Source organism: Tursiops truncatus, chromosome 13 (assembly GCF_011762595.2).
Source record: "Tursiops truncatus isolate mTurTru1 chromosome 13, mTurTru1.mat.Y, whole genome shotgun sequence".
Taxonomy (NCBI): domain Eukaryota; kingdom Metazoa; phylum Chordata; class Mammalia; order Artiodactyla; family Delphinidae; genus Tursiops; species Tursiops truncatus.
In genome coordinates, this window is record NC_047046.1 from 24,448,948 (window position 1) to 24,459,750 (window position 10,803).

The window sequence follows — 10,803 nt, forward strand, 5'->3', positions numbered from 1 at the left end:
TAGTTCTTTAGCTGACATTTTCCTAACATACCAATTGTCAACCAACCTGAAGAGGGGGTCTCAAAATTGTCCACAGCTCAAGATTTCATTACAATGAAAGTCGATGTGGTTGCCCTCACGTTTCTACACCCTGAGGCGTGTCAGGATTCTGGATGTGAGGGTTTCTCTGTGTCTCTCTGTCTCCTCTCCTTTGGGGACTCCAATTATTCATGTATTAGGTCAATTGAAGTTCCATAATTTGTGGATACTACTTCATTCTTTTAAATTCATATTCCCCCCTTCTGTTCAACAAGGGACTGTTTCCATTGCATGACTTCAAGTCAGAAATCTTTCATTATCCAGTGCTCTGCCTGTCGTTGATCCCATCTGCTGGAATTTTCTCTGTAGTAGATTCACTGTGTTTTTCCACCTTCTGTTGCTTAGCTGAGACTTTCTTTCTTAAAAACATTTTATTGGAATATAGCAGATTTACACTGTTGTGTTAGTTTCTGCTGTTCAGCAAATTGAATCAGTTATACATATACATACATCACTCTTTTTTAGATTTTTCTCCCATATATTGGCTGACACTCTGTATCTCTCTATTGACTTCAGTAGGTTCCGTCCTTATTTCTTACATCATTTTTAACAAAATGAATGAATATCTTTGTGACATAATTCCAGCAGATCTGTGAGACACGCTCTGTTAACTTTCCCTTCCATACTGTTGAGATGTTCTGGTTTTCCATATGCCAAATGATTTCATTCTATCCTGGTGTGGCCAATATTATGTGATGAAACTATAGGTCTTTAAATCCTATGTTGGCATTTTGGTTTAATCAGACTCTCTGCCCTGTTGAGTCCAGGTGGTTAATTCCATCCATCTTTTTTTGAACTATGCTTTCCATGTCAGTTCATTTACACAAACTTGGACCTGCTCTTCGGAAATGTCCTACAAGGAGCTGCACAGCAGGCAGTCTGGGGACCGGGTTGTTTTCTGTCCCTCAGGTTCCAGGGCCTTGGTTGGCACCATCTGAAGCCACCAGGGGGCAGCAAGGGCCAGGATTCCGGGAAGGTACCTGTGGCTTATACTGTCCTGTGTGAAGTTTCAAGAGCTGCTTCCTGCGTAACCCCTCTTAGTCCCAAAGCATTTGTGCCCCAAGAAATCATCTTCAAAAGTGCTACTAAATGGCCCAGGGCTCACGCTTGGGCCTCAGACTCAGAGCACTTTGGAGACAGAGGCTGGAGGGGAATCTGAGGACCCTCCCAACTGAGGGGGATGAGAGGGAGTTGGAGGTTGGGGAGGGATGGATTGGGAGTTTGGGACCAGCAGATACAAACTACTATATATAGGATGGATAGACAACAAGGTCCTACGGTATAGTACAGGGAACTGTTTTCAATATCCTATGACAAACCATAATGGAAAAGAATAAGAAAGAGAATGTATATATAAATGAATAAGTGAGTCACTTTGCTGTACAGCAGAGATTCACACAACACTGTAATCCAACTATACTTCAATAGAGTTTTCTTTGTTTCTTTTTTCTCTTTTTTTTAATTTTTAAAAATTCTTTAGTTGCGCCACGCGACATGCAGCACCTTAGTCCTCCGACCATTGATCAAACCCACACCGCCTGCAGTGGAAGTGTGGAGCCTTAACCACTGGACCGCCACGGAAGTCCCTTCAATAAATTTTTTTGTTTGTTTTTTTGGTTTGTTTGCGGTACGCGGGCCTCTCACCGTTGTAGCCCCTCCCGGTGCGGAGCACAGGCTCCAGACGCGCAGGCTCAGCGGCCATGGCTCATGGGCCCAGCCACTCCCCAGCATGTGGGATCTTCCCCGACCAGGGCAAAAACCCGTGTCCCCTGCATTGGCAGGCGGACTCAACCACTGCGCCACCAGGGAAGCCCTTCGATAAAATTTTTAAAACAGAAGTAGTTGAGGGGATACTGGTACGCAGCTCTGCCTTTAACTCTCAGAAAGCGGGGCAGTTGGATTTTTCAGCCGCCTGGGCTCAGGGCCTCTCCTTTGTCCCAAGAGCACAGAAGGGACCTTCTGGGATTTCTCCCCCAGGAAGCACCATGACTCTCACACCAGGAGAGACAGGAAATCCCGGGCTGGATTCCTTTCCCACATCCTGTCATGGACTCCTTCTGTCCTCACACACCATGTGAAGGAGTTAAGTCTCCAATAATCTCTGCTGTGCAGAGATGTAGAAGAATCTGGAACAAACCATGTCAGAGGGGGTGAGCAGAGGGGGGGAGGAGGGGCAGGTGCAGGAAGCTGATCTGCATGGAGGCCCCTCCCTCCTCTGGGTGGAGGGGATAAGAGAGGTTTGGGGGAGCAGGCAGAGGGCTGGGGGCTCAGAAGGCAGTGTCTGGGGCGTCTCCACCATGGCCTGGGCTCTGCTCCTTGTCACCCTCCTTACTCAGGACACAGGTGAGGCCTCTAGGAAAGGGACCCCAGGGACATCTGGCTGATCCTTTGTGTTTTTGTCCCCAGGGTGACAGAACTGACTAGAGTGTGTTTCTCCTCTTTCCAGGATCCTGGGCCCAGTCTGTCCCGACTCAGCCTCCCTCAGTGTCCGGGAATCTGGGACAGACGGTCACCATCTCTTGTTCTGGAACCAGCAGTTATGTCGGCTGGTACCAACAGCTCCCAGGCATGGCCCCCAAAACCCTGATTTATGATAACAATAAACGGCCTTCAGGGATCCCTGGTCGCTTCTCTGGCTCCAAGTCTGGCAACACGGCCTCCCTGACCATCTCTGGGCTCCAGGCTGAGGACGAGGCCGTTTATTACTGTAGTTCATATGCTGGTAGTTATGCTGTGCACAGTGGTCCAAGTTCATGGGGAACTGAGACAAATATCTCCTCTGAGTTCACTCAGCCCTTCACTCCTAAACTGAGGTTTTCATTTGCTTTTGTTATTAGTTTATTTAGAAGCAATTATGAACTTAAACAAAAATGTATAGTTTACATAGAGAACTGCAGCATAACCTTTTTCCAGATTCACGAATTTTAAATACTTTGCCATAATGGCTTTTCTTATATCCCATTTTCTCTCATTCCCTCTCTGCCTTTGTACGTCTATCCGCACACACATCCATACGCACACACAGCACACACTCAGGAACACAAAGCATTTATTTTCTGAATCATTTGAGAGTAATTTGTATCTATCAGCAACCAAGTCTGCGTATTTTTTCTCACATAGGATTCCGAATCCATCACATACATCCTTTTAAGCTGATGGATCCAGTGGTTTTTAATAGAGTCACAGGTTTGAACATCCACTAACACTCAGTCTTCCAGGATATCTTTCATCCTCATAAAAGGAACACCTCATCCGTCACCAGTCAATCCCCTTTCCTTAGTCCCTCCAGCTCTCAACCCATTTTTTTAATAGATTTATTTATTTTATTTATTTACTTTTGGCTGCGTTGGGTCTTCATTGCTGTGCATGGGCTTTCTCTAGTTGTGGCGAGCGGGGGCTACTCTTCGTTGTGGTGTGCAGGCTTCTCATTGCGGTGGCTTCTCTTGTTGCAGAGCACGGGCTGTAGGCGTGCGGGCTTTCGTAGTTGTGGCACATGGTCCCTAGAGCGCGCGGGCTTCAGTAGTCGCGGCACGTGGGCTCAGTAGTTGTGGCTCGCAGGCTCTAGAGCGCAGGCTCAGTAGTTGTGGTGCACGGGCTTAGCTGCTCTGCGGCATGTGGGATTTTCCCAGACCAGGGCTCGAACCCGACTCTCCTGCATTGGCAGGCGATTCTTAACCACTGTGCCAACAGGGAAGCCCCTTGAAACCATTAATATACTTCCTGCCTGTTCTAGACTTTTCACATGAATGCAACCATACCGTATGTGGCCCTTTTCGCCTGGCTCCTCTCACTCTTTATAATATTTTCAAGGTTCTTTCCCATTGCAGCACATATGAGTAGTTCATTCATTCTTATTGCCAAATAATGCCACATTGTCAGCATCGACCTACCTGCTTGAACATCTGGGTAGACCCAGGCATAAGCACCAGATGGCTTTCCCATCTTGTGAGAACTTTCCCAGTTTTAGCTCTGAAAGTGCCCTGTCCTGCCTGGGACTTCAATCTAGGGCAAATCAGGGTGGATCGTCTCTGAGATGGTTAATTTTATGTGTCACTTTGACTGGTCACAGGGGACTCAGAGGAAGCATCATTTCTGGATGGGTCCGGGCAGGTGTTCCTGGATGAGATGAGCATTTGAATCTGGGGACTCAGTAAACACATTGCCCTCCCCAGTGTGGGTGGGCATCGCCCAATCTGTTGAGGGTCTGTGTAGAGCAAAAGGAAAAGGCAGGAGGATTTCACGTCTGTTTCTCTTCTCACTGGACGCGCTGGGACATTTCACCTCAACTTCTCCAGCCCTTAGACTGGCATTTACATCACTGGACCCCTGGTTCCCAAATCTTTGGACACAAACTGAATTACATCACCAGCTTTCTCAGTTTTCTAGGTGTAGAGAGTGGCTCCTGGGACTTCCCTGCTCAATAATCAATACTAATTTCTCTCTCGCTCTCTCCCTATGTATATATATTCCTTACAAAAAATTCTTCTATATTTATATGTATTTTTTTTATTTGTTTTGTTTCCCTAGAGAACCTTGACTAATACAGTCCTCTTACCAGGAAGCTCAATCTTCTCATAATGTTCTCATCATAATTATTTTTTCTAAGCTTTTACCTGTTACCTTCTTTCTTTCCCTATAAACACATAGGTCAGTATCAGCATGCTTGAATCACCTTGGCTGGAACAAGGTCATACAGGGACCCCCAGCAGCTGGGTCACAGCACAGGGAGAGGGGTCTCAGCTACTGGACACCAAACAATGTCCTGAGTCAGGTCCCCTTGTGTGTAAGGCTGGTGAGGGCTACACCTGCCCTACAGGTGTGTGTCCTGGTGGAGACCACAGAGGTGGCACAGAGGCCACTGTCTCAGGATCCTCTGTGGCACCTGCGGGAAGACTTGCTCCCTGACTGTAAGGGCATCAATGGGATCTTTACCAAGAGTCACCTGTGCACAGGCAGCAGGAGCCACCGTGGCCTCTACAAGTTTCTCCTGTAAAGGTGGGAGCACACTCTCCAGCTGAGAAATTGGTCACGTTTTTACAACATGGAGAATTTCCAACAAAAGCACAAGGCAGATGTGGAGAGCAGAGGATGCTCCAATAGGAGATATCTGGAGCCACGACCGTCCAGGTGTGCGATGTGTGGCGTCTCAGGCTGTAGTGGCAGCTTCCTGTGAAGCTTCAAATAATTATACTATATTTGAATATATGAATATATTTCTACAATGATGAGAGGAATGTCACTTTGGGTGGAGGTAACATGAAATGCTTTAGCTGTCCCTATGGTCAGGGTATCTGCCAGGGTTGTTATTATTCACGGCAACGAGGGATCAGCATCGCTGTCCTGGTACCTCCCTGTGTCCATTGAATTGGGGTCAGGTGTCATTAAACTTTTCTGGCTGTTATGACGTTCTTTTCTTAAGAATGTTCTTTTCTTAAATGTTGGTATTTAATGAATCCCATATTTAATTTTTCCCAGAAAGGTAAGAATCCAGTCATTGATTTTAGTGATTCTTAATAGGTATATGCTTTCACTTTGTTGCCTATCACTCCTATTATGCGTTAGTAGTAATTTCCCTCCTTTAGAGGCAGTCATTCTTATTATATTTCCGTCATGTCTTATTGAGTGGGCGCAAACATCTCAGGAATTTTTAATTCAACCGTGACGCCCGAATCATGAGGGGCCCTGAGTTGCTGCTTGTATGAACAAACGTGCAGCAGAGGCAAGACAGCTCCCGTGACCGCGGGGTTTGCTTCTTGCAGGAAGCACTGGACACCTGGAGTGATCACAGGAGGCCTGTCCACAGCAGTCCCCAGATATAAAGATCCAAACTGCTGGGTTCTGACCTGGTGTCAGATGCCTGACTGACTGACCTGTGAGAAGGTCCTGAACCAGTCCCCGCTTTATTATAATCTCAAAAAAAGACATCGTTAAACGAATGTCTACATAGTATAGCACATACCTCTGTGAAACACACGCCAACGATTGTCTCAAATCCAGAGCTAACACTTCCCCACACACCTTTCCTTTCCTGCCCCCAGAGGCTCCCCTTCACCCACCCCAAGCTCAGCCAGGGCCTCACCTCCTTAGCTCCTGGAATGTGGTCGTGTGTTTTGAACAGTGACACTGAAAACCTTCATCAAAGTATTTGTGTTTCATAAACTCCTAGTCCATTGCCTGAGGGCTCATGTCCATTTCCAACCAGAAAGGACCCGTCATCCTGAGTGTAATATAGACTGCAAACTCAGCTCTTTCTGGAAAAACACCCTTGGGGAAGTTTGTCTGTGATGAAGAGCCTTGACCTCAGGAAGGTGCCAGGTTCTGAGGTGAGGGCGTCTCAAAGGCACAAAGGGGAAGACAGGGCAAGTCTCTGTCCCCATGACCCTCGCCCCCAAGGATAGGACCCAGAGCTGGACCCCCAGGCCCCTCTTGACCCGGTCCCTCCTCCAGAGCCCCAGCCCCAGAATCTGCCCCTTGCTTCCCTGGGTCATTCTCTGTCTGGACAGAGCTCTCTCTGTGTCTCACATTATCCTTTTTTCTATATTTGAGGATTCAGGTATTTCTCGGGGGCCCGTTTCTCTCCTCGGCATCCTTAACGAGATAGGATTAACTTATATATCAGGTTCTCTTGGTCCTGAGCCCACTTCCATCCCCTATCACCAACCCTGTGACAAGGCCCTCCTGGGACGAGCAAGATGACCCCGAGGGGGGCATCTGGGCCTCCTGATTTTGCAGGTGACGTACTTAATTCTGGTGGAAGTCGAGGGAAGGTGAGGCTTGTCTGCAGGGATGGGGGCCTAGCACTGAGCTGGGGAGGGGGAGACCTGGGTGTCCAGCCCAACTCAGCTGTCTCCCTGGGCTCAGCTCTCACAACTGAGGCCACTGGGGGGCCGCAGGGCCCGGATTTGGGGGAGGTTGTCTGTGTTGTCATTCTGTCCTGTTCAAAATCTCAGCAGCTGCTCCCGAGCCAGGCCTAAGGAGGTCACGAGGGAGGGGTGTCCAATGTCTACCATATCCCATAATTCCTATAGTGGACATGTCAGGGAGCATCTCCAATCTCCAACCACCACAGAGCAGCGCAGAGAGTGACGCCTGAGCACCTTAGCCTAGGGGACTGGGGAGGGCATGAGGGACAAGGAGAGGGTCCCCGGCTCTCCCTGAGTCCCTGGAAGAGGGGTCACGGGATGCCCTCTCCTCCCTAGCATAGATGCCCTGCTCCCCTCCTCCTTGCAAAAGGAGGGGAGTCCTAGGATCCCTCTGCATCCAACATGATCCCCCACAGGAGGAGAGGACACAGCCAGCTGGGCTCCGGGTCCTGGCCTCCGTCACCTTCTCAGTCTGTCCTGAATCAGACAATACATGATAACCTGTTTTAATTTCTCAGGCAGCTCTGCTGTCCAGAGACGCAGACGTTACCAGAATCAAGGGCTAGAGCAGAGGTGGTGAGAACAGGCAGTGCAGGGAGCAGATTTGCATGGAGGCCCCTCCCTCCTCTGGGGGGAGGGGATAAGAGAGGTCTGGGGGACCAGGCCCAGGACTGGGGGCTCAGAAGGCAGCGTCTGGGGCGTCTCCACCATGGCCTGGGCTCTGCTCCTTGTCACCCTCCTCACTCAGGACACAGGTGAGGCCTCCAGGGAAGGGACCCCAGGGACATCTGGCTGATCCTTTGCGTCTTTGTCCTCAGGGTGACCTGGGCCCCAGCACTGAACTGACCAGAGTGTGTTTCTCTTCTTTCCAGGGTCCTGGGCCCAGTCTGGCCTGACTCAGCCTCCCTCAGTGTCCGGGAATCTGGGACAGACGGTCACCATCTCTTGTGCTGGAACCAGCAATGACATAGGGAAATATAACGCTGTTGGCTGGTACCAACAGCTCCCAGGCACGGCCCCCAAAACCTTGATTTATCAGGTCAATAAACGACCCTCAGGGATCCCTGATCGCTTCTCTGGCTCCAAGTCTGGCAACACGGCCTCCCTGACCATCTCTGGGCTCCAGGCTGAGGACGAGGCCGATTATTACTGTAGCTCAGCTAGAAGTGGTTACACTGTGCACCGTGGTCCAAGTTCAGGGGAAGTAGAACAAAAACCTGCCCTGAGCTCACAGGCTCCCTGTTGCTGTGACTCTGCTGGTTCCTAATCTACATCTGTGGTTGAAGCATCATCAGCTGAGAGGAGATCTGAGGACCCTGCAGAGGGATGACGAGAAAGAACAACGAGTGGTTTTCATGTTTGTTGTCCTTCCTGTTTGACCTGCATCTGAGTGGACTGAGCCTGGGAGGGTTGGGGACACAGTCTGGGTCTCAGCTTTGTCCTCTCTCCTGGCACTGGTGAACCCTGTCCGGGGACAGCCCTGCAGGATGGTGGTCTCCCCGATTCGATGGGCTCTTCGAAATGTGGCTCCAGAATGGAAGGTGGGCTGGAGGGCATGTCCCGTATTCCTCAGTGATGTCAAGGTCACGTGTTTCCATGGGGATTAGTTCAGTTTCCAGGTGGAATCCCAGCATATCTAAGACCCGTGAGAATTAATTGAAAAACTGCGCGAGTGTTGTGGGTTCAATGTTATTTTTTCTTGAACAGTTTTGTAACGCAACCATTACTGAAATTAAATTATGTGAATCGAATAGTTTGCTTTTAATTTGTTTTTGTTTGTTTGGGTTTTTTTTTTTTTTTTGGCCGCACCACGTGGCATGTGGGATATTAGTTCCCTGACTAGGGATGGAACCCCTACCCCCTGCAACAGAAGGTCTAATTCTTAAACACTGGACAGCAAGGTATGTCCCGAATTCAATAGTTTAGATGAAAAACAAAGTACATGGGTTGGATTGCTCAGGACACATCATCCCCACAGTAACAAGTGACGAGGAACATTTGATAGCTGTGTGTTCAGGCATCCAGGACTGGAGAGCAGCTCTTTCTTGTGCTCCTGGCTCCTGGCTCTCATGAAGTTGGAGTCGTGTGTCAGTTGGGTTGATTTCATTAAGATCCTCTAACTTTGGAAGACCCCTGCTATATGACTAACTCCATACTGGTCCTGTGTACACTTTTCTTATCCAAATCATTTTCCTGATAAATCTGATTTATTTTATTTTATTTTTATACATTTATTTATTTTTAAAATTTATTTATTTTTGGCCGTGTTGGGTGTTTGTTGCTGCGCAGGGGCTCTCTCTAGTTGCGGCAAGCGGGGGCTACTCTTCGCTGCAGGGGGCGGTTCTCACTGCGGTGGCTTCTCTTGTTGCGGAGCACAGGCTCTAGGCGAGTGGGCTCAGTAGTTGTGGCGCACGGACTTAGTTGCTCTGCGGCATGTGGGATCTTCCCAGACCAGGGCTCGAACCCGTGTCCCCTGCCTTGGCAGGCGGATTGTTAACCACTGTGCCGCTAAGGGAGTCCCAATCTGATTTATTTTAACCCAGCCAATTAGGCTCCATATTTTCTAAGTGTATGCTAGTCTCAATCTGAAGAATCTTTTGTCTTTATCACAACATTTTACATTTGACCAGAATCATTAGTCTTTCTAACTATCTTGTCAAAGATCAGGTATAGTGTAGAAAATACTTACCGACTTCATTTCTAAGATCTACTTTCATTGGGATTACAGCTGCTCCTAAGGTGCAGTGTGGGAATAAGAGTGTTTTTACTCCCTTGAAATAGCCTCTGTTATAATATCTACCCTCCCCCATTATTATGGGGACAGCCATTCTTCCTTTCCTTCTGTACTGTTATCCTGTTATCTCTCTCTTTTTCTCTACTAAACATAGAGCTGCATTTATAATCAGTTTTACATTTTTCTAAGAAAGGCTTTTCTCTTTTTAATGAGAATGACCTGAATCTGGCTCTCCTCTTCCTCAGAAGTCATATCCTATGCATTAGCCTGAGCTGTGATATCAAATATTCCTCTGAATATGGTAATCTTGAGCTTGTAGTTTAAATAATCCAGTCCAGGTAATTATAGGCAGATGTGTGTGTTTGTGCATGAGAATCTGACCAAAGGTCACCTTAGGTCCACACATGGACCACTCCCGGCTTCTGTTCTCACTTCAGGTTCCAGATGCTCAGTCACTGAGCAGGACATGGATGAGTTTGCAAGAACACGATGGTGATACACACTAAATCAAGGGGATGTTTTACGCCCTTCTCCTTATGAGAAAACTTCTGGACAAGTGTTGACCCAATATTTTAGGTGGATTTGGAAAGATATGTTTGACCAAGAAAATAGCTGCTTTCTGTGATAGATGATATTTTGATTCTCAGTCTCAAGGTAACGAAAATCTCAGAACACAAAGCAACAGACTCAAGTCAAAAGCATCTCTTGCATATTGTACCACATTCGATGTGATGCCCAAACACTGTTCTAGACAGCATGCCGGTACCCAGCTCTGGAATGAAGGTGTATCTTGTTTTGTCTCCTTATCCTAGAAGTGAGAACAGGAGCCCTAGCTCAGGTCGGGGGTAGGGTGGACAGAGAGGAATTTCCCTCAGAGTCCATAGTGAATGAGGGATCTGCACCACAGATGTCAAGGGATTTCCAATGGATTACCTTTTCTGGATCAGTGATGAAGAATCTCTGAGAATTCAGGGCTTCCCTGGTGGCGCAGTGGTTGAGGGTCCGCCTGCCGATGCAGGGACATGGGTTCGTGCCCCGGTCCGGGAAGATTCCACATGCCGTGGAGCGGCTGGGCCCGCAAGCCATGGCCACTGAGCCTGTGCATCCGGAGCCTGTGCTCCGCAACGG

General features: G+C 48.3%; 1 long non-coding RNA gene across 1 annotated transcript; it reads left to right on the plus strand.

Annotated features, from left to right (window-relative positions):
• Positions 1–2,303: 2,303 nt before the first annotated feature.
• Positions 2,304–2,626, plus strand: LOC141276251 (uncharacterized). Its single transcript, XR_012325518.1, has 2 exons — positions 2,304–2,421; positions 2,525–2,626. It is a non-coding gene; the product is annotated as an uncharacterized lncRNA (long non-coding RNA).
• Positions 2,627–10,803: the final 8,177 nt, after the last annotated feature.